This window comes from Macaca thibetana, chromosome 9 (genome assembly GCF_024542745.1).
Source record: "Macaca thibetana thibetana isolate TM-01 chromosome 9, ASM2454274v1, whole genome shotgun sequence".
NCBI lineage: Eukaryota > Metazoa > Chordata > Mammalia > Primates > Cercopithecidae > Macaca > Macaca thibetana.
Window position 1 is genome coordinate 59774783 of NC_065586.1, and position 24922 is coordinate 59799704.

General features: G+C 44.2%; 3 protein-coding genes across 21 annotated transcripts in view; 1 reads left to right on the forward strand and 2 right to left on the reverse strand.

Moving 5' to 3' along the window:
- The window catches only part of CHCHD1 (coiled-coil-helix-coiled-coil-helix domain containing 1), a 191658-nt gene that overhangs the window by 81384 nt on the left and 85352 nt on the right, over positions 1–24922 (reverse strand). The gene's annotated exons all lie outside the window — the stretch shown is intronic.
- FAM149B1 (family with sequence similarity 149 member B1) overlaps positions 1–24922 on the reverse strand; it is a 519129-nt gene that overhangs the window by 54951 nt on the left and 439256 nt on the right. The window lies entirely within an intron of this gene.
- USP54 (ubiquitin specific peptidase 54) overlaps positions 1–24922 on the forward strand; it is a 118489-nt gene that overhangs the window by 5177 nt on the left and 88390 nt on the right. The window contains exon 1 of one of the 19 annotated variants that reach the window (XM_050803346.1): positions 18668–20691. The exons of 17 other annotated variants lie outside the window; for them this stretch is intronic. The gene's annotated coding sequence lies outside the window, so the exon portion shown is untranslated. Of the gene's footprint in view, positions 1–18667; positions 20692–24036; positions 24408–24922 lie in introns of those variants that run through there. One more of the 19 variants, XM_050803344.1, reaches the window with a different exon arrangement.

Sequence of the window (24922 nt, forward strand, 5' to 3'; positions counted from 1 at the left end):
GTCTGTAATTCCAGCACTTTAGGAGGCTAAGGCAGGAGGATTGCTTGAGGCCAGGAGTTCAAGACCAGCCTGGCCAATGGAGTGAGACCCTATTTCTACTGATAAGAAAAAAAAAAAAGAATCCCCCAAAACCTAAGGGAGAATGACAAATACCATTAATGAAGTATTGATAATCAGTTCTAGACTTACTAGAATGCTCAGAGGTCAACAGTCCATTCCATTCATTTTATATTGAGGAAACTAAAGCCTAGGGAACTTTCTTTTTTCTTTTTTTTCTTTTTCTTTTTTTTTGAGATGGAGTCTCGCTCTGTCGCCCAGGCTAGAGTGCAGTGGCACAATCTTGGCTTGGCTCACTACAACCTCCACCTCCCAGGTTCAAGAAATTCTCCTGTCTCAGCCTCCTGAGTAGCTGGGACTACAGGCGCCCACCACCACGACCGACTAATCATTGTATTTTCAGTAGAGACAGAGTTTCACCATATTGGTCAGGCTCGTCTCGAACTCCTTACCTCAAGTGATCTGCCCACCTTGGCCTCCCAAAGTACTGGGATTACAGGCATGACCCACTGTGCCCGGCAAGCCTAGAGAACTTTTTTTTTTTTTTTTTTTTTTGAGACACAGTTTCGTACTTGTTTCCCAGGCTGGAGTGTAATGGTGCGATCTCGGCTCGCTGCAACCTCCGGCCCTCGGGTTCAAGCGATTCTTCTGCCTCAGCCCCCCGAGTAGCTGGAATTACAGGCATGCACCACCAGGTCCGGCTAATTTTGTATTTTTAGTAGAGACGGGGTTTCTCATGTTGGTCACGCTGGTGTCGAACTCCCGACCTCAGGTGATTCACCCGCCTCGGCCTCCCAAAGTGCTGGGATTACAGGTGTGAGCCACCGTGCTTGGCTGCCTAGAGAACTTTTAAATGACTTACCCAAAGTCACATAGCTGCAATGTCCCAGATGTCCTGGTTTCCAGTTAACTGTTCCTTATACTGTACCACATTGCCAAGTTATATTTAATAATTACTGTAGAGTTATAGATGCCCTCAGCTAATTTTGGGAAACCAGTTTTGTCAAGAGGCTATTTACTGATAGATGATAGAATACAAACTGATTACTTGTTTACCTTAAACTGTACTTATACTTCCTACTTGTACTAAGGATAAGTGATTCAGGTGTTTTATTTAGGTGCTTCCTATATTTGGTTTGCTATATTACTGTTTAATTTTTCTGTCTTCAGCTGCACTGCTGGGGCATTTAATAAATGCTTCTCTGATTTAGAAAAAAGTGGAAGAGTACAATTGCATTATAACACATATTAGGCTGAGTGTGGTGGCTAACGCCTATAATCCCAGCACTTTGGAGCCCACAAGTTCGAGACCATCCTGGGTATGGCAAAATAGAGAAACACTGTCTCTACAAAAAAATTAAAAAATTTAGCCAGGATGTGGTGGCATGCACCTGTAATCCCAGCTACTTAGGAGGCTGAGGCAAGAGGATCGCTTGAGCCTGGGAAGTTGAGGCTGTAGTGAGCCATGATCCCACCACTGCACTCCAGACTGGGTGACTGACAGACACTGTGTCTCAAAGAAAAGAAAAAAAGAAATACGTGCAGTTTTGTTTTGTTTTGGTTTTTTGAGATTAGTCTTGCTTCATCGCCCAGGCTGGAGTGCAACCTCCACCTCCTGGGTTCAAGTGATTCTCATGCTTCAGCCTCCCGGTAGCTGGGACTACAGGCACACCCCACCATACCCAGATAATTTTTGTATTTTTAGTAGAGACAGGGTTTCACCATGTTGTCTAGGCTGGTCTCAAACTCCTGACCTCAGGTGATCTGCCTGTCTTGGCCTCCCAAAGTGCAGGGATTACAGGTGTAAGCCACCTGCCTGGCCTCTACCAAAAAAAAAATTTTTTTTTTTGAGATGGAGTCTCGCTCTGTCGCCCAGGCAAGAGTGCAGTGTCATAATCTCAGTTCACTGCAACCTCTGCCCCCAGGTTCAAGCGATTAGCCTGCCTCAGCCTCCTGAGTAGCTGAGATTACAGGTGCCAGCTACCAGGCCTGGCTAATTTTTTTTTTTTTTTGAGATGGAGTCACGCTCTGTGACCCAGGCTGGAGTGCAGTGGCGCAATCACAGTTCGCTGCAACCTCTGCCTCCTGGGTCAAGCGATTGTCCTTCCTCAGCCTCCCAAGTAGTTGGGATTACAGGCGTGAGCCACCATGCCCAGCTAATTTTTGTACTTTTAGTAGAGAGGGAGTTTCACCATGTTGGCCAGACTGGTCTTAAAATTCTGACCTCAGGCGATCCACCCTGCCTCATCCTCCCAGAGTGCTGGGATTATAGGCGTGAGCCACTGTGCCCGGCCCTGGCTAATTTTTTACCAAAAAATTTTAAAAATTAGCTGGGTCTGGCAGCATGCACCTATAGTCCTGGCTACTTGAGGGGCTGAGGCAGGAAGATCACTTGAGCCCTGGTATTTGAGGTTGCAGTCAGCTAAATCATGCCACTACACTCCAGCCTGGATGTCAGAGTGAGAGTGAGACCCTGCTGCTAAAAAGAGAAGACAGGTGATCTCATTTTATTTATTTATTTTTATTTATTAATGTTTTGAGATGGAGTCTCGCTGTGTCACCCAGGCTGGAGTGCAGTGGCACAACTCGGTTCACTGCAACCTCCGCCTCCCCGGTTCAAGCAATTTTCCGGCCTCAGCCTCCTGAGTAGCTGGGATTACAGGCACCTGCCACCAAGCCCGGCTAATTTTTGTATTTTTAGTAGAGATGGGGTTTCACCATGTCAGCCAGGCTGGTCTCAAACTCCTGACCTCAGATGATCCGTCCACCTTGCACTCCCGAAGTGCTGAGATTACAGGTGCGAACCACTGCCTTATTTTTATTTCTTGAGACAGGGTCTTACTTTGTCGCCTAGGCTGGAGTGCAGTTGTGCAATCACAGCTTACTGTAGACTTTACCTCCTGGACTCAAACGATCCTCTCACCTCAGCCTCCCGAGTAGCTGGAACTACAGATGTGCACCACCATGCCCAGCTAATTTTTAAAAAGTGTTTTTCACCCTGCCCTCTCAACAAAGCTTTTCCTGACTCTGCTAGGAACCAGGAAGAGAAAGCCTAATCTTTAATTTTTTTGAGGAGATGAGGTCTCACTATATTGCCCAGGCTGATCTTGAACTCCTGAGCTCAAGCAATTTTTCCACCTCAGCCCTCCAAAGTGCTGGGATTACAGGTATGAGCCACTGCACCTGGCCAAGTGATTTCATTTTAAATTTCCATTTATTTGATATGAAGTTGAACATTTTCCATATTTTTTATTATTTTTTATTTATTTTATTTATTATTATTATTTTTAGACAGAGTCTGTCTCTGTTGCCCAGGCTGGAGTGCAGTGGCATGATCTCAGCTCACTGCAACTTCTGCCTCCTGGGTTCAAGTGATTCTCCTGCCTCAGCCTCCCAAGTAACTGGGATTACAGGCATGTGCCACCATAGTTGGCTAATTTATATTTGTTGTTGTTGAGACAAGGTTTCTCTCTTGTTGCCCAGGGTGGAGTGCAATGGCGCGATCTCGGCTCACCATAACCTCTACCTTCTGGTTTGAAGCAATTCTCCTGCCTCAGCTTCCTGAGTAGCTGGGATTACAGGTGTGCGCCACCACGCCCGGCTAATTTTGTATTTTTAGTAGAGACGGGTTTCTCCATGTTGGTCAGGCTGGTCTCGAACTCCCGACCTTAGGTGATCTGCCCTCCTTGGCCTTCCAAAGTGCTGAGATTACAGGTGTGAGCCACTATGCCTGGCCTAACATCTTTTTATTTCTTTTTTGGCTGTATTTCTTTCAGTGGAATTGCTTATTCTTTGCTTATTTTGTAACTGGGCTTTTTTCTTCCCATTCTACCCCTCCCCCCTCCCTGGGCCCATTTCAGTTTTTCTTTTTGTATCAAAGCTACATTTATTCTCTGAAAACATTTTTTTAAGTTTTTTTTTTTTTTGAGACAGAGTCTCGTTCTGTTGTCAAGGTTGGAGTGCAGTGGTGTGAGCTCAGCTCGCTGTAGTCTCCGCCTCTCAGGTTCAAATGGTTCTTGTGCCTCAGCCTCCTGAAGAGGCAAGATTACAGGCACCTGCCACCACGCCCAGATAATTTTTGTATTTTTTTTTAAGAATTTAATTTAATTTAAAGTTCCTGGATACACATGCAGGATGTGCAGGCTTGTTACATAAATGTGTGCCATGGTGGTTTGCTGTACCTATTAACTCATCACCTAGGTATTAAGCTGTGCATACATTAGCTGTTTATCCTGATGCTCTCCCCACCCCCGCACAGGCCCTAGTGTGTGTTGTTCTCTTCCCTGTGTCCATGTGTTTTCATTGTTTAGCTCCCACTTTTAAGTGAAAACATGCGGTATTTGGTTTTCTGTTCCTGTGTTAGTTTGCTGAGGATACATGAATGGAGCTTGAAGTAATTTTTTTTTTTTTTTTTGGAGATGGAGTCTCGCTGTTGCCTAGGCTGGAGTGCAGTGGCGCAATCTCGGCTCACTGCAGCCTCCGCCTCCTGGGTTCAAGCAGTTCTCCTGCCTCAGTCTCCCAAGTAGCTGGGATTACAGGAACCTGCCACCACCCCCGGCTAATTTTGTATTTTTAGTAGAGACAGGGTTTCACCATGTTTGCCAGGCTGGTCTCGAACTCCTGGCCTCAAGTGATCCTCTCGCCTTGGCCTTCCAATGTGCTGGGATTACAGGTGTGAGCCACTGTGCTGGGCCTTTTTTTTTGGAGAGAGATGTCTTTGTTGCCCAGGCTGGAGTGATTTCGCTCACTACAGCCTCAATTTCCCAAGCTCAGGTGATCATCCCACCTCAACGTCCCGAGTAGCTGGGACCACAGTGTGAGCCATCATGACCAGCTAATTTTTGTATTTTTTGTAGAAACAGAGTTTTGCTATGTTGCCCAGGCTGTTCTGGAATTCCTGACCTCAAGCAATCTGCCTACCTCAGCTTTGCAGAGTGCTGGGATTACAGGTGTGAGCCACTATGCTCGGCTTTATTTTTAAAAATATATGTATTTTTTTGTGGGTACATAGTAGGTGTGTATATTTATTGGGTACATGAGATGTTTTGATATGGGCATGCATTGCATAATAATCACATCATGTAAAATGGGGAATTTATCCCCTCAGCATTCATTATTTGTGTTATGAGCAATTATACTCATAGTTATTTTAAAATGTACAATTAAATTATTGACTTACAAATTATTAAGCATTTGTGCTATCAAATACTCCCTCTTACTCATTCTTTCTATTTTTTTTTTTTTTTTTTTTTTTTTTTGAGATAGTCTCGCTCTGTCGCCCAGACTGGAGTGCAGTGGTGTGATCTCGGCTCACTGCAACCTCTGCCTCCCGGGTTGAAGCGATTCTTGTCCCTCAGCCTCCCAAGTAGTTGGAATTACAGGTGGGTACCACCATGCCCAGCTAATTTTTGTATTTTTTAGTAGAGACAGGGTTTCACCATGTTGGCCAGGCTAGTTTTAAACTCCTGGCCTCAACTGATCTGTTGCCTTGGCCTCCTAAAGCGATGGGATTACAGAGGTAAGCCACCATGCCCAGCCTTTCTATTTTTTTTTGGTACCCATTAACTATGCACACCTCTCTTCACTTTTCTTTTGACTAATAGGAACTCTGTCTATGTATCCCTGTATTTTTAACACATGTCGCACGTATTTTCTACAATCTGTTGCATCATCTATAGTGTCTGTTGATGTGCTAAAATTTCATAACTATCTTTTTTCTTAATGGTTTCTGGGTTTTGAGGCTTGCTTAAGAAGGCTCTCTACGGGGCCGGGCGCGGTGGCTCAAGCCTGTAATCCCAGCACTTTGGGAGGCCAAGACGGGCGGATCACGAGGTCAGGAGATCGAGACCATCCTGGCTAACACGGTGAAACCCCGTCTCTACTAAGAAATACAAAAAACTAGCCGGGCGAGGTGGTGGGCGCCTGTAGTCACAGCTACTCGGGAGGCTGAGGCAGGAGAATGGCGTAAACCCGGGAGGCGGAGCTTGCAGTGAGCTGAGATCCGGCCACTGCACTCCAGCCTGGGCGACAGAGCCAGACTCCGTCTCAAAAAAAAAGAAGGCTCTCTCCATACCAAAATTATAAAAATATTTTATATTCGAACTCTTTACTAGCTTAACATATTTAGCCCTTTAATTGATTTGGAATTTATTTTTATATGTTTTTGGAGGTACTCTTTTTCTCCACAAATATGTAACTGACCTAAGCCTAGTTGTTGAATATCCTGTCTTTAATGATATTAAATCTTGTCTTCATCATATTCTCAATTGCCGTATATTCACCATGTGTGTGTGTATGTATGTATGCCTGTGTTTCCTTTTTTTTGTTTGTTTTTTGGAGATGGAGTCTCACTTTTGTTGCCTAGGCTGGAGTGCAATGGTGTGATCTCGGCTCCCTGCAACATCCGCCACCAGTGTTCAAGTGATTCTCTGCCTCAGCCTCCGGAGTAGCTGGGACTACAGGTGCATGCCACTACACCTGGCTAATTTATTGTAATTTTAGTAGAGACGGGGTTTCACCATGTTGGCCATGCTGGTCTCAAACTCCGGACCTCAAGTGATCCATCCGCCTTGGCCTCCCAAAGTGCTGGGGTTACAGGTACGAGTCACTGCGCCCAGCCTGCATGTGTTTACTTTTGAATATCTCTGTTCTTTTCAGTTGTTTATTCCTGGGCCGATACCATACAGTTTTTTTGTTTGTTTTTTGAGACAGGTATCACCCAGGCTGGAGTGCAGGGGTGTGATACTGGCTCACTGCGGCTTTGACCTCCTGGGCTCAAATGATCCTTCCACTTTAGCCTCCGCAGTAGCTGGAATTACATGTGTGTGGCTCCATGTGTGACTAATTTTTGTATTTTTGGTAGAGATGAGGTTTCTCCATGGCCTAGCTGGTCTTGAACTCGTGGCCTCAAGTGATCTGTCCTCAGCCTCCCATAGTGCTAGGATTACAGGTATGAGCCACTAAATCCTTTTGTTAATTATATGTTTTTTATTCTTTTTTTTTTTTTTTTTTTTTGAGACAGAGCCTTGCTTTGTCACCTAGGCTGGAGTGCAGTGGCGCAATCTCGGCTCAACTGTAACCTTCGCCTTCTGGATTCAAGTGATTCTTCCCTCTCAGCCTTCTGAGTAGCTGGGATTACAGGTACGCGCTATCATGCCCAGCTAATTTTTTGTATTCTTAGTAGAGACAGAGTTTCACCATGTTGGCCAGGCTGGTCTCAAACTACTGGCCTCAAATGGTCAGCCTGCCTCAGCCTCCCAAAGTTTTGGTGTAAGCCACCATGCCCAGCCCTTTTGGGTTTTCAAGATAGTCATATTTCTAACTGTTCATGTCTTTGCCTATCTTTGTTATGGCATGTGCAATTTTTTTTCTTATTTTGACATGTTTTAAATCTCTTCGTAGTAAAAATATTCTTTTTTTTGGTGGGAGTGACAGGGTCTCAAAAAAAGAAGAGGGTGGTAGGCTGGGTGCAGTGGCTCACGCCTGTAACCCCAGCACTTTGGGAGACCGAGGCGGGTGGATCACCTGAGATCAGGAGTTTGAGACCAGCCTGGCCAACATGGTGAAACCCCATCTCGACTGAAAATGCAAAAATTAGCTGGGCGTGGTGGCGTGCACCTGTAGTCCCAGCTATTCTGGACGCTGAGGCAGGAGAATTGCTTGAACCCAGGAGGCGGAGGTTGCAGTGAGCAGAGATCACACCACTATACTCCAGCCTGGGTAACAGAGTGAGACTCCATCTCCAAAAACCAAAAAGAGGCTGGAGTGCAGTGGCACGATCACCACTCACTACAGCTTTGACCTTCTGGGCTTAAGCAATCCTCCCATCTCAGCCTCCTGAGTAGCTGGGACCAGAGGCATGTACCACCATGCCTGGCTAATTCTTTGTATTTCTTGTAGAGACGGGGCCTCACCATGTTGCCAAGGCTGGTCTCAAACTCTTGAGCTCAAGTCATTCTCCTGTCTTGGCCTCCCAAAGTGCCGAGATAACAGGTGTATGCCACCACGCCCAGCCAAATATATTCTTTTTTTTTTTTTTTGAGATTGTGTCTCACTCTGTCTCCCAGGCTGGAGTGCTTTGGCAAGATCTCTGCTCATTGCAACCTCCGCCTCCTGGGTTCAAGGATTTTCCTGCCTCAGCTTCCCGAGTAAGTGGGGTACAGGCATGCACCACCATGCCCCGCTTGTTTTTGCATTTTTTAGTAGAGACTGGGTTTTGCCATGTTGGCCAGGCTAGTCTCGATCTCCTGATCTTGGTGATGTGCCGGCCTCGGCCTCTGTAAGTGCTGGGATTACAGCCATGAGCCACATCACTCGGCCTTCAAATATATTCTTTATCATATAGCTGGCAATGGTTTTCTAGTTTGCTGTTTACTTTTAGGGGAAATCTCTTGACTATCAGTGGGTAAAACACTTAGAATAGGCTGTTACAATGCTTGTAATATCTTGACATGAGGAAAATTCTAGGATGGTTAGAATTTGTAAAATCAAGTCTGTTGAATAAATTTATGAATTAAAACAAGGGGGAAAAGCCTACTTTTGGGTACAAATGTGATTTGACTATAAAATTCTGTATTTAATGTTTTTTATAGTTATGTGCCATCTGAGAGGGGTTGCGCTTAAAATTGGGGAGAAGCTAACTCAATAAAATTGATCAGATTAAAAATCCTCAATAGTGTATGTAAATAATAACTGTATCTGATATTTAATTATACATATAGGATAAACTGGGTTTTCTGTCTATCTATGTTGTTTTATTTTATTTTTAAGACAGGGTCTAATGCTTTCCCAGGTGGGAGTGCAGTGGTGGGATCTCAACTCACTGCAGCTTCAACCTCACTGGGCTCAAGTGATCCTCCTGCCTCAGCCTCCTGAGTAGCTGGGACTGTAGGTGCACACCACTGTGCCTGGCTAGTTTTTTTGTATTTTTCGTAGAGATGAGTTGTCACTGTGTTGTGTAGCCTGGTTTGGAACTCATGAGGTCAAGTGATCTGCCTGCTTCGCTCCCAAATTGCTGGGACTTACAGGTATGAGCCACTGCACCTGGTCTGTTTTATTTTATTTTTATTACTATTTTTTTGAGATGGAGTCTCGCTCTGTTGCCTAGACAGAGTGCGGTAGTGCGATCTCTACTCACTGCAACCTCCGCCTCCCAGGTTCAAGCGATTTTCCTGCCTCAGCCTCCTAAGTAGCTGGGATTACAGGTGCCTGCCACCTTGCCCAGCTAATTTTTGTATTTTTTTTTTTTTTTTTTAGTAGAGATGGGGTTTCACCCTGTCAACCGATCTGGTCTCGAACTCCTGACCTTAAGTAATGCACCCGCCTTGGCCTCCCAGCATGCTGGGATTACAGGTGTGAGCTACTGGGCCCAGCCTATTTTTTATTCATTCATTCATTCATTCATTCATTCATTCATTCATTCATTCTAGATCTGGGTTCTCACTGTGTTGCCCAGGCTGGCCTGGAACTCCTGCACTCAAGCCGTCCTCCCACCTTAGCCTTCCAAGTAGCTGAGCTTATAGATAGGAGCTACCATACCTTGTACTTCACTAAGGTTTTTAATTTAGTTTATCAATATTAAAAAATATGGACACATTTTTAATATTTAATGAGAAGTAGTAGAAAAATTGAATTCACTTTAAGGCTTACTTTTCTATCTTTTTCTCCCAGAGAGTATATTTGTAGAAAAACTTATCCAAATTTTGCTTAGTTTCAGGGATAATTTCATATAATAAATTTGTGAATTTTATTTTTATGGCTTATATCAGGCACATACATGAATATTTGTATATTCAGGAGGTATGATGGTAGAATGTACAAAAATGTTTTTTAAAAAACTCACTCTTCTGGAATTTTTCTTATTTCTTTCAGTTTGTCTGTATAAATATTCTCTATAGATAACTGACTTTTAAGGAAAAGCTGTTATATTCGTTACACAACTTGTTGCAAATAGGAAATCTAGCCCTATTATTGTTGGTATGAAACTAACAAGCTTTTCTGTAACCCATATTTTAGTGTTTTGGCGCTGTATGGTAGCAATACCTTCCCGTGCCATGTTGAAAGCAAGAAACATGTTTCTACAAAGCACATTTTTTTTTTTTTTTTTTTGAGACGGAGTCTGGCTCTGTCGCCCGGGCTGAAGTGCAGTGGCCGGATCTCAGCTCACTGCAAGCTCCGCCCCCCGGGTTCCTGCCATTCTCCTGACTCAGCCTCCCGAGTAGCTGGGACTACAGGCGCCGCCACCACGCCCGGCTAGTTTTTTGTATTTTTTTTAGTAGAGACGGGGTTTCACCGTGTTCGCCAGGATGGTCTCGATCTCCTAACCTCGTGATCCGCCCGTCTCGGCCTCCCAAAGTGCTGGGATTACAGGCTTGAGCCACCGCGCCCGGCCTCAAAGCACATTTTTTAAAAATAGCATTTGAGTTTTTAAATGAAAACAGAAGCCAAGGTAAGCCTATATTGTATTCTTGCAAAATACATTTTTGTTTTCTTGTGACCTGTGTCATTTTTTCTAGGATATTTGAAAGTTTCTTTTTTTTCTTTCTTTCTTTCTTTTTTTTTTTTTTTTTTGTGAGACAGAACTGTCTCAGAAAAGTGAAAGATGTCAGTTCTTGCTCTGTGGCCCAGGCTACAGTGCAGTGGTGCGAACTTGGCTCACTGCAGCCTCTGCCTCCTGGGTTCAAGTGATTCTCCCACTTCATCCTCCCAGGTAGCTGGGACTACAGGTGTCTGCCACCATGTCCAGCTAATTTTTGTAATTTTAGTACAGTTGGGGTTTCACCATGTTGGCCAGGCTGGTCTTGAACTCCTGACCTGGAGTGATCCGCCCACCTCAGCCTCCCAAAATGCTGGGATTACAGTACAGGTGTGAGCCACTGTGCCTGGCTAAAAGTTTCTGATATAAAGCTGGCAGGAAGTGAGTGACAATTATTAAGTCTTAGAAGAAAAATTTTTAATTTTCTCCTGAGAAGAAATTTCTGAAGAAACATCTTATAGATAATGTAGTTTCACAGTAAAGTTTTTTTATTTTTATTTTTTTATTTGAGGCAGAGCCTTGTTCTGTCACCCAGGCTGGAGTGCAGTGGTGCGATCTCAGCTCACTGCAGCCTCTGCCTCCCGGGTTAAAGCAATTCTCATGCCTCAGCCTCCTGAGTAGCTGGGATTACAAGCGTGTGCCACCACACCTAGCTACTTTTTTTTTTTTTTTTTTTTTTTTTGGAGACAGGGTCTTGCTCTATCAGCAAGGCTGAAGTACAGTAGCATGATTTTGGCTCACTGCAACCTCCACTTCCCAGGTTTAAGCAGTTCTCCTGCTTTAGCCTCCTGAATAGCTGGGATTACAGGCACATGCCACAACACCCTGCTAATTTTTTTTTTTTTTTTGTGACAGAGTCTCGCTCTGTAGCGAGGCTGGAGTGCAGTGGTGCGATCTCGGCTCACTGCAACCTCCGCTTCCCAGGCTCAAGTGCTTCTCCTTCCTCAGCCTCCTGAGTAGCTGGGATTATAGGTGCCTGCCACCATGCCCAGCTAATTTTTGTATTTTTAGTAGAGATGGGGTTTCACCGTGTTGGCCAGGATGGTCTTGATCTCCTGACCTCGTGATCCGCCCACCTCTGGCTCCCAAAGTCCTGGGATTACAGACAGGAGCCACCGTGCCCGGCAATTTTTGTATTTTAAGTAAAGACAGGGTTTCACCATGTTGGCCAGGCTGATTTTGAACTCCTGACCTCAAGTGATTCGCCCACCTCGGCCTCCCAAAGTACTGGGATTACAGGCGTGAGCCACCGCACCCGGCCTCGTGGTAAAGTTTATATAGAAAAATGCATTCTCGGCCGGGCGCGGTGGCTCACGCCTGTAATCCCAGCACTTTGGGAGGCCGAGGCGGGTGGATCACAAGGTCAGGAGATCGAGACCACGGTGAAACCCCGTCTCTACTAAAAATACAAAAAATTAGCCAGGCGCGGTTGTGGGCACCTGTAGTCCCAGCTACTCGGGAGGCTGAGGCAGGAGAATGGCGTGAACCCGGGAGGCGGAGCTTGCAGTGAGCCGAGATCGCGCCACTGCACTCCAGCCTGGGCTGGGCGACAGAGCGAGACTCCGTCTCAAAAAAAAAAAAAAAAAAAAGAAAAATGCATTCTCTGTGGAAACAGAACTTATTTGTGTGCCATTGTTTCATTTCTGACCTGGGCTCAGCTTTTATTTCTCTGTGCAGATCCATTTCCTTTGGTGGTACATCCTGTCTTGGATGTTGACCCCAGTCAGAGCTGTATAGTGCCAAAATAAGATAAGTTCTTTGGTTCTTTTTTGCCATTTCTTTCAACTCCTTATTTATCTTTACTCATGGTCATTGAAGATCAGAAGGGTATTTATGAACAGATGGGAATTCTGTGTGTTTCTTCAGTGTTAGTGGAACACCAGGGAGAGGCAATATCATTTTAGTATTGGATTTTCACCTTTCCTGATGCCCCCTAGGTCTAAGGAAACATCAAGCTTATTTTACAGACTTGATATAAGAAACTTCATAATTACCAAATTAAGCTTTAGACACCTCAGTGTTTTAGAGTACTTACTGATATCTATAATACATATTCCTGGGGCCTATGCCTTTCCATATAAATTTTACTTATTTTTTGAGACAGAAGTCTCACTTGGCCCTCCCAGCTGGAGTGCAGTGCCACAATCTTGGCTCACTGCCATCTCCACCTCCCCGGTTCAAGTGATCCTTCCACCTCAGCCTCCTGTGTAGCTGGGACTACAGACACACGCTAGCATGCCCTGCTAATTTTTTATATTTTTAGTAGAGACTGGGTTTCATCATGTTTGCTAGGCTGGTCTCGAACTCCTGGGCTCAAATGATCCGCCTGCCTCGGCCTTCCAAAGTGCTGGGATTACAGGCATGAGCCACCAAGCCTGGCCAAATTACTCAATATTTTTGAACCTCACTTCCCTTATCTGTGAGATTAGGATAATAATAACCTACCTGAACAAATTAAATGAAGTGATAGATGTTAGTTCTTAGCACAGTAGCCATAATGTTATAGGGACTCTAAATTTCAGTTTTCTTTTTCCTTTCCTTGAACTGTTTTAAGTTTTAAAAGATAGTGATTATAAAATTACTTTTTAAGTGTATACAGTTATTTCAAATATTGTTCATGTTTGTGTTAAAAACAGTCAAACTCATTTTGGTTATGTTGGTATTGTAAGAGGGAAATGTGGCCGGGCGCGGTGGCTCAAGCCTGTAATCCCAGCACTTTGGGAGGCCAAGACGGGCGGATCACGAGGTCAGGAGATCGAGACCATCCTGGCTAACACAGTGAAACCCCGTCTCTACTAAAAAATACAAAAAACTAGCCGGGCGAGGTGGCGGGCGCCTGTAGTCCCAGCTACTCGGGAGGCTGAGGCAGGAGAATGGCGTGAACCCGGGAGGCGGAGCTTGCAGTGAGCTGAGATCCGGCCACTGCACTCCAGCCCGGGCGGCAGAGACTCCGTCTCAAAAAAAAAAGAAAAAAAAAAATAAGAGGGAAATGTAGGGAAATGAGACAATGGAGAAAATCTGAATAACTGTTTCTTTTTGTTTGTTTGATTTTTTTGAGATGGAATCTCGCTCTGTTGCCCAGGCTGGAATGCAGTGGCATGAACTCAGCTCACTGCAACCTCTGCCTCCTGGGTTCAAGCGATTCTTCTCCCTCAGCCCCGGGAGTAGCTGGGACTACAGGCATGTGCCAGCCACCACGTCCGGCTAATTTTTGTATTTTTGGTAGAGACAGGGTTTCACCATATTGCCCAGGCTGGTCTTGAACTCCTGACTTCATAATCCACCCGCCTCGGCCTCCCAAAGTGCTGGGATTACAGGTGTGAGCCACCGCACCCGGCCAAGTCTGAATAACTTTTGTTGAGCAATACCGTGTGGCAGGAGCTAGGCTTAACACTTCGCACACAGCAACTCATTTAATCCTTACCACTCAGTTAAGCATATTTCTTCCTCTGAAGGATTACTTCTTAGGTTTTTTTTTTTTTTTTTCTGAGATGGAATCTTGCTCTGTCTCCCAGGCTGGGGTGCAGTGGCATGATCTCGGCTCACTGCAACCTCCGTCTCCTGGGTTCAAGTAATTCTCGTGCCTCAGCCTCCCATGCAGCTGGGATTACAGCATATGCCACCATCCCCGGGAAACTTTTTGCATTTTTAGTGGATACAGGGTTTTACCATGTTAGCCAGGGTGATCTTGAACTCCTGAGCTCAGGCTCTCCATCCTCCTTGGGCTCCCAAAATGCTGGGATTACAGGTATGAGCCACAGCACCTGGCCTACTTCTTAGTTTTTAAAATTGAAGTTTTTTTACTTCCACCCTTTTGAATAATAAGCCTCAGGAATGGGGCCCTTAATAACTTAATGCAGACTTCAAACTTTGTATAGAATATAACAAATTATTAATGACTATTTTATTTCTAAGCTACCATCTTTAGTATTTGGAAGCTATGTTCTTTAGGCTAAGTCTTTTTTTTTTTTTTCTTTCTTTTTTTTTTTTTTTAAGCAAACTCTAGTAATGATATTTACTTTTTGTGGAAACCGTGTCTCACCGTTCCCCAAGCTGGAGTGCAATGGCGGGATTATGGCTCACTGCAGCCTCCACCTCCTGGACTCAAGTGGTCCTCCTGAGTAGTTGGGACTACAGGTGCATGCCACCACACCTGGCTAATTTTTGTATTTTTTGTAGAGATGGGGTTTCACCATGTTGCCCAGGCTGGTCACAAACTCTTGGGCTCAAGCTATCCTCCTGCCTTGGCCTCCCAAAGTGCTGGGATTACAGGCATGAGCCACTGTGTCTGGTCAATATTTACTTTCTAATTCCTGCCTTTAGAAATATATTAGCTGCCCTGAATATATTAGGTTTTTCAGTTGTATGAAACTGTTCAGTTAGGAGTAATGAATTTGATGTCTATTAGTCCTTTTCTTATTTATTTTGAGATGGAGTCTTGCTCTGTTGCCCAGGCTGGAGTGCAGTGGCGCGATCTTGGCTCACTGCAAGCTCTGCCTCCCGGGTTCACACCATTCTCCTGCCTCAGCCTCCCGAATAGCTGGGACTACAGGTGCCCGCCACCACGCCTGGCTAATTTTTTTGTATTTTTAGTAGAGATGGGGTTTCACCGTGTTGACCAGGATGGTCTCAATCTCCTGACCTCGTGATCCGCTTGCCTCAGCCTCCTAAAGTGCTGGGATTACAGGCGTGAGCCCCTGCACCTGGCGCCTATTAGTCCTTTTCAACAAATATCACCAGTAAGGCTTGAATTGTTTTTTGAAATGAGAAAAGCAGCAGATTGTTTATTTGAATTTGAATGTAGAGTGTTTGTCACTCAACACCTTAATACTGATCAGACTAAGAGATGGGCTCTTCCTATGTTGCCCAGGCTGTACTCAACTCCTAGGCTCAAGTAATTCCTTCCCACCTCAGCCTCCTGATTGGCTGGGACTACAGGTGAGCAGCATCACACCCCACTTTGTGTTTTGATTAGTTCTCTTTACTTTTTTTTTTAATCATGGTAAAATAACATAATATTTATCATCTTAACCATTTTAAGTGTACAGTTCAATAGTGTTGCATACGTTCACATTGTTGTGCAACCACTCTCCAGCACTGTGTCTCATCTGTTTTTTTTTTTGAGACATCCTCACTTTGCCGCCCAGGCTGGAGTACGGTGGGGTGATCTCAGCTCACTGCAACCTCTGCCTCCTGGGTTCAAGGGATTCTCCTACCTCACCCTGCCGAGTGGCTGGAATTACAGTCCTGTACCACCACGCCTGGCTAATTTTTGTATTTTTAGTAAAGACAGGGTTTCACCATGTTGGCTAGGCTGGTCTTGAACTCCTGATGTTGGGTGATCCGCCCATCTTGGCCTCCAAAAATGCTGGGATTACAGGTGTGTGCCACCACACCTGGCCACCCTGTTTCATCTCCAAATCCATTAAACTGAGACTCTAAATCCATTAAACAAGCCCCCCATTCCTCCTTCCCCAAAGTGCCTAGCCACCACCATCCAACTTTCTGTTTCAGTGAATTTGACTATTCTTCATGACTCATATAATGGAGTCATTGAGTGTTTGTCCTTTTGTGACTGGCTTATTTCAGTTACTAAAATGTCCTCAAGTTCATCTGTGTTGTAGCATGTGTCAGATTTTCCTTCCTTTTTAAGGCTGAATCAGTTATATGTATGTACTACATTTGCTTACCCGTTCTCTTAGGTGGCTCCTACCTGTTGTCTATTGTGAATAATGCTGCTATGAACATGGGTATACAGTTATCTCTTTATTTATTTTTTGAGATAGAATCTTGCTCTGTTGTCCAGGCTGGAATGCAGTGGCATAATCATGACTCACTGCAGTCTTGATCATCTGGGCCCAAGTGGTCCTCTCACCTCAGTTTCCCAAGTAGCTGGGACTACAGGCACACGCCACCACATCCACTAATTAAAAAAAAAATTGGCCAGGTGTGGTGGCTCACACCTGTAATCCCAGCACTTTGGGAGGCCAAGGTGGGTGGATCATGAGGTCAGGAGATCGAGACCATCCTGGCTAACATGGTGAAACCCCATCTCTACTAAAAATACAAAAAATTAGCCAGGTGTGGTGGTGGGCGCCGGTAGTCCCAGTGAGTTGTGAAGCCAGCTGGACCTCCTGGGTTGAGTGGGGACTTGGAGAACTTTTCTGTCTAGCTAGAGGATTGTAAACACAGCAATCAGCACTCTGTGTTTAGCTGAAGGATTGTAAATGCACCAATCAGCACTCTGTAAAAATGCACCAATCAGCACTCTGTGTCTAGCTAAAGGATTGTAAAATGTCAACACTCTGTAAAAATGGACCAATCAGCACTCTGTAAAATGGACCAATCAGCAGGACGTGGGCAGAGACAAATAAGGGAATAAAAGCTGGCCACCCCAGCCAGCAGTGGCAACCCACTTGGGTCCCCTTCCATGCTGTGGAAGCGTTGTTCTTTCGCTCTTCACAATAAATCTTGCAGCTGCTCACTCTTTGGGTCCATGCCACTTTTAAGAGCTGTAACACCGTGAAGATCTGTGGCTTCATTCTTGAAGTCAGCGAGACCAAGAACCCACTGGAAGGAACCAACTCTGGACATACCAGCTACTTGGGAGGCTGAGGCAGGAGAATGGCATGAACCAGGGAGGTGGAGCTTGCAGTGAGCCAACATTGCACCACTGCACTGTAGTCTGGGCAACAGTGTGAGACTCTTATCTCAAAAAAAAAAAAAAAATTTGTGGAGCTGGAGTCTAACTATGTTGCCCAGCCTTGTCTCAAACTCCTGAGATCAAACAATCCTCCTGCGTCAGCCTCCCAAAATGCTGGGATTACTGGTGTGAGCCAATGTGCCTGGCGAGTTAGCTCTTTGAGAGCATACTTTCAATTCTTTTGGATATGTAACCAAAAGTAGAATTGCTGGATCATATGTAATTTTATTTTAATTTTGAAGAACTATCATACTATTTTTCATACTGGCTATTTACCATTTCACATTCTTACCATTGTGCACAAGGTTACTAATTTCTCCACGTCCTTGCCAACACTGTTTTTTTTGTTTGTTTTTGTTTTTTGTGTGTGTATGTGTGTGTGTTTTTGAGATGGAGTCTTGCTCTGTCGCCCAGGCTGCAGTCAGTGGTGTGATCTCGGCTCACTGCAACCTCCGCTTCCTGGGTTCAAGCGATTCTTCTACCTCAGCCTCCCAAGTAGCTGGGACTACAGGTGCGCAACACCACACCTGGCTAATTTGTATATTTTTAGTACAGACGGGGTTTCACCACATTGGCCAGGCTGGTCTCGAACTCCTGAGCTCATGATCTGCCCCCCTCAGCCTTCCAAAGTGCTGGGATTATAGGCGTGAGCCACTGTGCCTGGCCACCGTTTTTTTTTTTTTTTAATAGTAGCCATCCTAATAAGTATGAGGTGATATCTCACTGTGGTTTTATTTTCCCTAATGATTAGTGATCTTGAGTGTCTTTTCCTGTGTTCATTGGCCATTGGTGTATCTTCTTTGGAGAAATGTCTGTTCAAGTTCTTTGTTTATTTTATAATTGTGTATTGTTGTTGTTGAGTTGTAGGAGTTTTTTTGTTGTTTTTGTTTTTGAGACAGGGTCTTACTCTGTCACCCAGGCTGGGGTTGAGTGGCATGATCTCGGCTCACTGCCACCTCTGCCTCCCAGGTTCCAGTGATTCTCCTGCCTCGGCTTCCCAAGTAGCTGGCATTACAGGTGTGCACCACCACACCTGATTAATTTTTTTGCATTTTTAGTAGAGACCAGGGCTTAGTAGAGACAGGTTTAGTAGAGATGGGGTTTTGCCATGTTGGCCAAGCTGGTCTCAAGCTCCTGGCCTCAAATGATCTGCCCACCTTGGCCACCCAAAGTGCTGGCATTACAGGTGTGAGCCACCACACATGGCAGGAGTTCTTTATATATTGTGGATATTAACTCCTTATCAGAGTAATGATTTACAAATATCTTCTCCCATCTCATGGGTTGTCCTCTCTCTTTTCCTTTGATTCACAGTTCTGGTTTTTAAAAATTTTATTATATATTTTGTAAGACATTTAAAAGAATAATACAGTAAACGTTTTTATAACCACTATCAAATTAAATATTAGTAAATTAGTTTGCTCCCGAGTTTCCCTTTATTGATTACAAGACCCCTCACCAAAGGTAACCACTAATGAATTTGATTTTTCTCTGACTAGTTTATACTCCTTAGACAGCCTCTTGTCATGACTGAAGTAAAAATTCTGCAAAGATCCTGGGGAAGGCTAAGGTGGGATGAGTTCTTTCTTAAATTTTTGTGATGCTGTTGTCCAAAGCCCAGTTCAGCACCCTATCAGAGATACTTGCACATAATAGGTATACAGGAATGTTTGTTGAATGACTATTTGGAACCCATGTACTTGTGATTGAAGATATTTTGTACCACTATTTTTTTTTTTTGAGACGGAGTCTTGCTCTGTCGCCCAGGCTGGAGTGCAGTGGCCGGATCTCAGCTCACTGCAAGCTCCGCCTCCCGGGTTCACGGCATTCTCCGGCCTCAGCCTCCTGAGTAGCTGGGACTACAGGCGCCCACCACCTCGCCTGGCTAGTTTTTTTTTTTTTTTTTTTTTGCATTTTTTAGTAGAGACGGGGTTTCACCATGTTAGCCACGATGGTCTCGATCTCCTGACCTTGTGATCCACCCGTCTCGGCCTCCCAAAGTGCTGGGATTACAGGCTTGAGCCACCGCGCCCAGCCCTGTACCACTATTATACTATTTTCTCTCTCTCTCTCTTTTTTTTTTTTTGTGACAGAGTCTTATTCTGTCACCCAGGCTGGAGCGCAGTGGTGCGATCTCAGCGCACTGCAACCTCCACCTCCTGGGTTTGAGCAATTCTCCTTTCTCACTCTCCCAAGTAGCTGAGACTACAGGCGCACACCACCACGCCTGGCTAATTTTTGTATTTTTGTTAGAGACAGGTTTTCACCTTGGTCAGGCTGGTCTTGAACTCCTGACCTCAGGTGATCCACCCACCTCAGCCTCCCAAAGTGCTGGGATTACAGGCGTGAGCCACCATGCCTGGCCACTATTATACTATTTTTTTTTCTTTTTTGAAACGGAGTCTCGCTCTGTCACCCAGGCTGGAGTGCAGTGGCGTGATCTCAGCTCACTGCAAGCTCCGCCTCCCGGGTTCATGCCATTCTCCTGCCTCAGCCTCCCGAGTAGCTGGACTATAGGTGCCCACCACCACACCTGGCTAATTTTTTTGTATTTTTAGTAGAGACAGGGTTTCACAGTGTTAGCCAGAATGGTCTCGATCTCCTGACCTCATGATCCACCCACCTTGGCCTCCCAAAGTGCTGGGATTACAGGCATGAGCCACCATGCCTGGCTATTATACTATTTTGATATGAAGTGAAGTTTAGATATCTCTGTGTTAGGATTACTGTATACCAATAAATAGACTGCTATGGCAAAGTAAATGTTTTCTTAGAGGTAGTGGAACTGAGGGCAAACTTGAGTTGGGAACATTTTAGCTCTAAATACAGTACATTTAGCTGCCTTGGCTAATTTAACTTTTAGACAGGGCAAATGGAATAAGGCAATGTTGAGGTGCTACGTTTTTGGTTCAGAAAAATGGCTGTAAGTTTTGAAAGAAGGCGTGATTCTGGTAAGATCTGACTGTGGACAAGGGGCTGTTGAAATAAACTGCAGTGTTTCTAGGGCAGTGGTGAAGGACTTGACCTCCATAATAGCTGAAAATGAAGTCCTTCTATAACGAAGCCATAGTAGCAGCAGCAGCAGCTGTTGCCACTGCCACCTGCGTTCAGTGGCTGTGTGAGGTGGCTAGACCAGGAAGTGATTCCATGGCACTAGGCATGTATAACGAAGGACTTTGGCTCTGGCAGAGTGGTTGTACAGGCTGTGGGTGTCACTTTAAACATACAAAGATCTGCTTGCTGGAGGAGGGGCAGCTTCTTGAGGATCAGGTGTGCAACTGAAAGGGATGAGCTCATCCTTCTAACCAGACCTGCTCTAGACACTGACTGAATGTTTTCCTAATTGCAAGTCCTGCAGCTGGGAGAAGCAGGAAATGATTGACGCTTCAGGCACTTGGTGAGTAGTAAAAAAAAAAAAAAGAAAGGAAAAAGTTAAAAAGGCATTTTTGGGGAAGCTTTTGAAATATGTGTGTGAATATCAGGTTGAAGGTGACATACACACACATAATCTTTCTCTAAGTTGAGGATTGCAGTAAAGTGTATTGTGTTGAGGAAAGCAAAGCTTTGGTGGTTCTAACTTTATTCTACTACTTCCTTTTGAGGTGACTTTTCATGACTTAACAATTTTGTTTCCTACAGTGTCTTGACTGGTTTCATTTCTCTAGGAAATAAGAATCCTGGGAGCTCCTTTTTTATTTTCAAGGATCTTCGTGGCTTGTTTTGGAGCTTTTATTGAGGAAACATCCCACATTTGAATACTTCTGTGTTGGATTTCAGAGCTCCTATACATGATCCTGTTTTGTTTTAATTTACCCAAACTTTCCTATTCACTTTAGGTAAGGTTCTTAAAAATGAAATTGGTTTAGAAAAGAAATATCAATTGTTTATCATTTATTTATTTGTAACCTTTATTTTAGGTTCCAGGGTACATGTGCAGGTTTGCTATATAGGTAAACTACATGTTTTGTAGTATAAATTATTTCGTCATCCAGGTAATAAGCATAGTACCTGATAGGTAGTGTGTTTTTTTTTTTTTTTTTGAGATGGAGTTTCGCTCTAGTCACCCAGGCTGGAGTGCAGTGGCGCCATCCCAGCTCACTGCAACCTCCACCCCCCAGGTTCAAGCGATTCTCCTGCCTGAGCCTCCTGAGTAGCTGGGATTACAGGCAGCCGCCACCACACCCAGCTAATTTTTGTATTTTTGTTAGAGATGGGGTTTCACCATGTTGGCCAGGCTGGTCTCAAACTCCTAACCTCAGGTGATCCGCCTGCGTCAGCCTCCCAAAGTGCTGGCATTGTAGGCATGAATCACCGCGCCCGGCCCCTGATAGGTAGTTCTTTAATTCTCACCCTCCTTCCACCTTCTATCCTCAAGTAGGCCCCAATTGTTTATTATTTTGAATGGAACTTTTTATCTTGAGATAATTCTAGATTTATACAGAGTTAAATAATATTGATCTGATGTTTCATTTACCTCGTTTCCCCCAATGGCAATATCTTCCAAAATTACAGTACAATTTTACAACCGGGATATTGATGTTGATACAGTCAAGGTACCAAATATTTTCATCACCACAGGATCTACTGTGTTGTCCTTTTATAGCTACCCCCACTTCCCTTCCACCCCTATACCTTTCTTAACTCCTGTCAACCGCTAATCAAAAAATCAGTTTTTAGCAGAGAAAATTTTATGTGCAATCCTGAGAAGTTCTGTATGAAAGATACACATGGCCTTATGAAAAGAGCCCTTGGGTTAAACGCGGTGGCTCACAACTGTAATCCCAGCACTTGGGAGTCTGAGGTGGGTGGATCACCTGAAGTCGGGAGTTCAAGGCAGCCTGACAAACATGGAGAAACCCCGTCTCTACTAAAAATACAAAATTAGCCGGGTGTGGTGGCGCATGCCTGTAATCCCAGCAACTCAGGAGGCTGAGACAGGAGCATTGCTTGAACTCAGGAGGCAGAGGTTGCAGTGAGCCATGATCGCGCCATTGCACCCAGCAAGGGCAAAAAGAGCGAAACTCGGTCTCAAAAAAAAAAAAAAAAAAAAAAAAAAAAAAGAAAGCCCAAAACTGCAATTGATTTTGGTTCATTGTAGCTCTTTACCTTGGACAAATAATTTTAATTTCTCTGTGCTTCAGTTTTCTTATCTATACAATGGGATAGCGGTATATTAACCTATTTTGCAGGATTTTTGAGAAATTGTAAAGCTCTTTCAAAAAATAAATATTATATAGATTATTATTAGCAGCAGGGATAATTGTTTTCAAACTAGAAAGTATATAGCAAGTTAAAAACTGGAAACTGTAGCCCAAGATGGTAATAGTGAACATTTTTAAATGAATTTAATTCTTAAGGGTGAAATGAATTACATTTCAGGATGCTGAGTTAACTGGCTGATGATCTCAGAGCCACTGTTGTTAATCTTTGACAAACCATAAAGACTAGAGAGAGACAAATGTCTTTATATCCAAAAAGAGGAAAGGAAAGTAGTTGGAAAACCATAGACGTGTAAAATTGTTAAATCTTGGGAAAATTCAATTATAAATGACTAAATATAATATGGAGTATTAAGGAGAAAGAAGAGTATGGGTTGATTGATCATAACAAATTCTATTTCTATTTTTGGATTTCATTACTTCTATTTAGGATTAAAAGTTTTGTGGATCAGGGGATTGTTCTACATATAGTGAGTCAAAATCCCATTAGTTTCACAGTCTTTCATGTGGCTGATCATGTGTAGTGATACAAATTTCATTGATTGGTTAAGCGTATGTGTCAGACATTGAATAACTGTATCCACTGACCATCTTGATTTTACCAGGAAGGTCCCTGGTAGATTATTCTTATTTTTTCCATGGGCAGTCAGTCTGCATGGGTTATTTTATTTTTTTTGAGATGGAGTCTTGCTCTGTTGCCCAGGCTGGAGTGCAGTGGTGTGATCTCGGCTCACTGCAACCTCTGCCTCCCGGGTTCAAGTGATTCTCCTGCCTCAGTCTCCCAAGTAGCTGGGATTACAGGTGTCCTCCACCATGCCCGGCAAATTTTTATATATTTAGTAGAGACAGGGTTTCACCAAGTTGGTCAGGCTGCTCTTGAAATCCTGACCTCGGGTGATCCACCCGCCTTGGCTTCCCAAAGTGTTGGGATTACAGGAGTGAGCCATCACACCTGGCCTCCTTTTCCATCTTAACTAAGCACTTACATAACCACTGAACGGGTTCATTCTGTCCGTTGCCCCCATACAGCTGATTTATCAAGACAGGAGAATGGCAATGGAGAAAGAGTTTAATTCACGCAGAGCTGGCTGCACAGGAGACCAGAGTTTAATTATTACTCAAATCAGTCTCCTGGAATATTCCAGGATTGGGGTTTTAAAGGCTAATTTGGTGGGTAGAGGGCCAGAGAGTGGGGAGTGTTGATTGCTTAGGTCACCAATGAAATCACAGGGAGTCGAAGCTGTCGTTTTACACTGAGTCAGTTCCTGGGTGGGACCACAAGACCAGATGAGACGGTTTATTTATCTGGATGGCACCAGGTGATCCATCGAGTTCAGGGTTTGAAAAATATCTCGAGCACCAATCTTAAGTTTTACATTAGTGATGTTATCCCTAGGAGCAGTTAGGGAGGTGCAGAACCTTGGGACCTTTAGCTGCATGATTCTTTTTTTTTTTTTTTTTTTTTTTTTGAGACAGAGTCTCGCTCTGCCGCCCAGGCTGGAGTGCAGTGGCGTGATCTTGGCTCACTGCAAGCTCCGCCTCCCAGGTTCATGCCATTCTCCTGCCTCAGCCTCCCGAGTAGCTGGGACTACAGGCGCCCGCCTCCTCGCCCGGCTAGTTTTTTTGTATTTTTTAGTAGAGACGGGGTTTCACCGTGTCAGCCAGGATGGCGTTGCATGATTCTTAAAGCATAATTTCTAATCTTGTAGCAATTTGTTAGTCCTACAAAGGCAGTCTAGTCCCCAGGCAAGAAGAGGGTTTGTTTTGGGAAAGGGCTGTGTTTTTGTCTTTATTTCAGAGTTAAACTGTAAACTAAGTTCCTCCCAAAGTTACTTCACCTTTTGTCCAGAAATGAACAAGAACAGCTTGGAAGTTAGAAGCAACAGGGAGTCAGGTAGGTCAGATCTCTTTCACTGCAATAATTTTCTCAGTTATAATTTTTGCAAAGGTGGTTTCACTTACCATGAACTATGGCCATGACTTTTTGCAATTTGAGGTTTGACAGTAAAACTAGCATGAATTTCCTTTCCTTCTTCACAATTTCATACATAGATTTGTTCTTATGGTAGACCTTAGCAGCTTTAGTGTAGCAGCTTAGCAGCTTTTTTTCTTTCCTTATTAAGTCGATAATTTTCACTTTTTCACTTAAAGGAAGCGCCTTATGGCTTCTCTTTAGCCTGTTGAATTGCCAGTATCACTACTCTTGCATTTGGGGAACATTGTTAAGTAAAATAAAGTTATTTGAACACAAGCACTGAGAGACCCTGACAGTCGATCTGATAATTGAAGGGTTACCAAGTGACTGTTGGGTGGGAATTGTAGACATGTGGATAAGCTGGACAAAGATGATGCATGTCCTGGTCACTCACAAAATTTTTGTGTAATATTTTCAGGCCATGTTGACCTCAG